The sequence below is a fragment of the Penaeus vannamei genome, chromosome 43 (assembly GCF_042767895.1).
Source record: "Penaeus vannamei isolate JL-2024 chromosome 43, ASM4276789v1, whole genome shotgun sequence".
Lineage (NCBI taxonomy): Eukaryota > Metazoa > Arthropoda > Malacostraca > Decapoda > Penaeidae > Penaeus > Penaeus vannamei.
In genome coordinates, this window is record NC_091591.1 from 7479974 (window position 1) to 7484973 (window position 5000).

Genomic DNA, 5000 nt, shown 5'->3' on the forward strand with positions numbered 1-5000 from the left:
CCCCTGCTGACTGCGCCGTCGTGACATCAAACGACTGCCATCTTACCCTTCGACACGTATCTCAAGTGCCATCGCTGTTTCGGTGCCACAGTAGTTATTTTTTTCTTATTTTAAGGCATGGTTTCACTCTTTATGCGACTAAAGTCCTGAAATATATATATACATTTTTTTTTTTTTTTTTTTTTTGTAGACATGACGTGGTTCACAAAAGCTGGTTGTACACTCGCTGGCTCGGCTCAGCGGGTCCTGTTTCGGTGCATGGTACGCGGGACGCCCTCCTCCCGTACCCCGAACCCCCACCCCGCCCGCGAACGACCCCTTCCCCCTCTCCCCCGTAGGTGACCGACCCCCTCCCCTGCCACCACCCGCAAAACGGCGGCAAACGACACCCTCTCCTCCCATCAGACCTGAGAACGACCCCCGTGAAATGGAGAGAAAACGACCCTTTTCCCACCACCTGCAAAACGACGGGAAAATGACACCCGCTCCTCCCACTCCCACTCGAGAACGACCCCCACCGGTGAAAAAGGAAAGAGAGAACGACCCCCTTCCCTGCCACCACCCACAACACGACGGGAAAACGACCCCCTTCCCTGCCACCACCCACAACACGACGGGAAAACGACCCCCCGCCCCGATCCTCTCCCCCCTCAACTTATGAACGACCCCCTCTCCTCCCACCCGCACCCGAGAACCACCCCCGCCCGTGAAAAGGAAGAAAGAGAACGACCCCCCCCTCCTCTCTCCCACCCCCGCTAGCGACCTCTCAACCCCTCCCCCACCTCCTCCACCCCCTCCCACCCCCGCCCGTTACTCGTTCCGCCATATCGAATGCCCTTAATTGCCTGCTTCGCCAAGTTTCCCATAATCATCGCAGACTTGGACTAATATTCCGACTTCCTTGATGCTCTGCGCTCCCCTCCCCCTCCCCCGCCCACCCTCTCTGTCTCTGTCTCTGACTCTGTATCTGGGTATGTCTGTCTGTCTGTCTGTGTGTCTGTCTGTCTGTCTCTCTCTCTCTCTCTCTCTCTCTCTCGCTCTCTCTCTCTCGCTCTCTCTCTCTCTCTCTCTCGCTCTCTCTCTCTCGCTCTCTCTCTCTCTCTCTCTCTCTCTCTCTCTCTCTCTCTCTTTGTCTGTCTGTCTGTTCGTGTCTGCCTGTCTGTTCTCTCTGTCTATCTCTCTATCTATATATTCATCTATTAGTTTGTTCATATATTCATCGTCTCCCTCTTACTTTCCTTCTCAATCTCTCTCTTTCCTCTTCCTCTGTCTCCCTCTGCACTCCCTATTTCCTCTCCGTCTCCCTATTCTTCGCTCCCTCCCTCCCTCCCCCTCTCTCTCTCATATCTATATTTCTCTCCGTCTCTCATATTTTTATTTCCCTCCCTTTCTATCTCTCTGTCATACTGTATTTATCTCCCTCCCCACTCACTCTCCCTCTCCCCCTTTCTCTCTCTCTCACACAATCTCTCTCCCTCACCCCCCTCTCTCTCTCTTCCTCCCTCTCCCTCTCCCTATCCCCCTCCCCTTCTCACCCACTCTCCCCTTTCTCCCTCACCCCCTCTCCCTTTCTCCCTCTCCCCCTCTCTCTCCCTCTCCCTCTCCCTCTCCCTCTCTCCCTCTCCCTCTCTCGGCCTTAACGAAAATTACTTGGCATCACTAGGACTCGCTTGTCACCTGACATGATCGGAATCTGTCATAAACGAGGTCAGTCTGTCACCTGGCACTCGCGGCGCCTGTCACCGACGCATCAGTCATGGAGAGCAAGGAAGTGTCATACACAAGCCAGTCCAGGTATGGACCAACTGACAGTCGTGAACAGTCGGTAAGTCATGGATAGCCAGAAATAAATATAGACAGTCAAGAACAGTCATGTACAGCCAGGGACAGTCACTCAGAGCTCTGAACAGTTTTAGATAGTCAGGAACAAATACGGACGCTGACGGTGACAGTCGCTGACGTCCAAGACCAGTCATGGACGATCTGGAGCAATGTTTGATAGCCTAGAGATTCATGAACAATCTGGAACAATCCTGGAAAGCCCAGAACAGTCATGAACCTGGAACAATCTCGAATAGCCCAAAACAGTCATGAACAACCTGGAACAATCTTGGATAGCCCAGAACAGTCATGAACCTGGAACAATCTTGGATAGCCCAGAACAGTCATGAACCTGGAACAATCTTGGATAGCCCAGAACAGTCATGAACCTGGAACAATCTTGGATAGCCCAGAACAGTCATGAACAACCTGGAACAATCTTGGATAGCCCAGAACAGTCATGAACCTGGAACAATCTCGAATAGCCCAGAACAGTCATGAACAACCTGGAACAATTTTGGATAGCCCGGAACAGTCATGAACAACCTGGAACAACCTTGGATAGCCTAGAACATTCATGAATGATCTGGAACAATCTTGGATAGCCTAGAACATTCATGAATGATCTGGAACAATCATGGATAGCCCAGAACAGTCATGAACAACCTGGAACAATCTTGGATAGCCTAGAGTATTCATGAACGATCTGGAACAATCTTGGATAGCCTATAATGGTCATGAACATGGAACAATCTTGGATAGCCCAGAACATTCATGAACGATCTGGAACAATCTTGGATAGCCCAGAGCAGTCATGGACAACCTGGGACAATCTTGGATAGCCCAGAATAGCCATGAACCTGGAACAATCTTAGATAGCCTAGAATAGTCATGAACCTGGAACAATCTTGGATAGTCCAGTATAGTCATGAACAACCTGGAACAATCTTGGATAGCCCGTCATAGTCATGAACTACCTGAAACAATCTTGGATAGCCCAGAACACTCATGAACAATCTGGAACAATCTTGGATAGCCCATCATAGTCATGAACAACCTGGAACAATCTTGGACATTCCAGAAGGCACGAAGCATTCACGAGCGGCACGTGGCACCGCCGAGGCAAGCGACCTAAAAGCTATTTCACGACCTGATAAACTTCGACCGAGTAAAAACTTCATTATCAACCGCCCATCGTATGTTGCTTAGCTTATTTTTCCTTAATTAACTTCCTGGACGAATTTTCTTAATTATACCTGTTCGAAATTGGCTTGGACCTGTACCCTAAGGTGGCCAGGTGTTATCTCGCGTTCTGTGTACATGTGTGTATTTGTGTTTGTGTGTGTTTTTTGGGGGGTGGGGGTGGGGGTGGGGGTAAGGGGGTGGGGGTGGGGATGAGAGTGGGGGTAGGGGTGGGGGTGGGGATGGGTGAGTGAGCGAGTTAGTGAGTGAGCGAGTGAGTGAGTGAGTGAGTGAGTGAGTGAGTGAGTGGGTGAATGGATGGGTTAGTGAGTGATATAGTCAATAAGTGAGTGAGTGAGTGAGTGAGATAGTGAGATAGTGAGTGAGTAGATGGGTGAGCGAGTGAGTGAGTGAGATAATGAGTGAGTGATTGAGTGAATGAGTGTGCGTGCGTGTAGATCTATCGATGCGAGTGTGGGTGTAAGGGGGGTTGGAGTGGGTGTGTGCGGATAGCTCTCTCTGTGTATATATCTGGCTGTGTGCGTGTGTGTCTGCGTGACATGTGCTTATTTGCGTCCATGCTTGCGACTGCATTTGTGTGCACGCGTGTCCGAGCGTATTCTCATCTCACCGTGTGCGTGTGTGTGCGTACATGTAAATGTGGCAGAGGTGATCAGCAGCACCTGACACGCTCCCGCCGGAAGAAACAGACCGAGACAGGTAAAGGAGCGTGAGACAGCCCCTCTCCACTCCCCCACTCCCTCTTCCCCCTCTCCTCCCCCTCTTCTCTCCTCTCCTCCCCCATCCTCTTCCCCCTCTCCTCCCCCTCTTCTCTCCTCTCCTCTCCTCTTCCCCTCACCCACTCCCTCCTACTCCTACTCCTCTCCCTTCTCTCCCTCCCATAACCTTTTTCACTCCCATGCGACCATTTCATACATTTAAATACATATGGGGAAAGAGGGAGGAAGAAATGGAGAAAGAGAAAGCGACAGAGAAAGGCAGACAAACTGAGAGAGTGAAAGAGGGAAAGAGAGAGGGAGGGAATGAGAGAGAGAGAGAGAGAGAGAGAGAGAGAGAGAGAGAGAGAGAGAGAGAGAGAGAGAGAGAGAGAGAGAGAGAGAGAGAGAGATAAATGTGTGAGAGGGGGGAGGTAAACGAGACTGAAAAAGTAACGCGCATGACATACAGAATGGGAAAATAAACAGAAGGAAACCGAATAAAGTATAAACAAGAAGAAACAAACAAACAAATAAGATCAATAAATAAAATAAATAAAACAAAAAACGAAATATGTCCGCATGTGTCTTTTCCCGATCCGTGCGTGTGTGCGTGTTCTTTCGTGTGTGCGTGTTCTTTCGTGTGTGCGTGTTCTTTCGTGTGTTCGTCCGTGCGTTCATTCGTCCGTCGGTGTCTCCGTGTACCGAAGCCCCCTAACCGAGACACCCCCAAGAAGCGGCCGCAAGATGCACCGTCATCGGCAGCCCTAAGATGACGGTCGCTAACGGTGCTGACTCTCCGGCCGCCCTCGCCGCCCACGTCCCTCTGCCGCCCACATCTCGCTCGACCTTTCGTGACCCCGTGGTCATATAGGACTACCTATTCGTTCTTTCGTTCTTCTTATGTTAAAGTGAGAGGGAGGGAAGGAGAGAGAGAGGGAGGGAGGGAGGGAGGGAGGGAGGGAGGGAGAGGGAGGGAGGGAAGACGAGAGGGAGAGGGAGGGAGGGAGGGAGAGGGAGGGAAGGAGAGAGGGAGAGGAAGGGAGAGAGGGAGAGAGGGAGAGAGAAGGGAGGAGGAGGGAAGGAAGGAGAGAGAGGGAAGAGAGAGAGAGAGGGAGAGGGAGAGAGGAGAGAGAGAGAGAGTGAGAGAGATGAGAGTGAGAGAGTGAGAGAGGGAGAGAGAGAGAGAGAGAGAGAGAGGAGAGAGAGAGGAGAGAGAGAGGAGAGAGAGGAGAGAGAGAGAGAGAGAGAGAGAGAGAGAGAGAGAGAGAGAGAGAGAGA

General features: G+C 51.3%; 1 protein-coding gene across 14 annotated transcripts in view; it reads right to left on the reverse strand.

Moving 5' to 3' along the window:
• LOC113824444 (uncharacterized) overlaps window positions 1-5000 on the reverse strand; it is a 239828-nt gene that overhangs the window by 24407 nt on the left and 210421 nt on the right. For 2 of the 14 annotated variants that reach the window (XM_027377184.2, XM_027377183.2), the window contains exon 2: window positions 1-146. This exon is cut by the window's left edge and continues 785 nt beyond it. The exons of the other annotated variants lie outside the window; for them this stretch is intronic. The gene's annotated coding sequence lies outside the window, so the exon portion shown is untranslated. The remainder of the gene's footprint in view (window positions 147-5000) is intronic. 14 annotated transcript variants of the gene reach the window in all.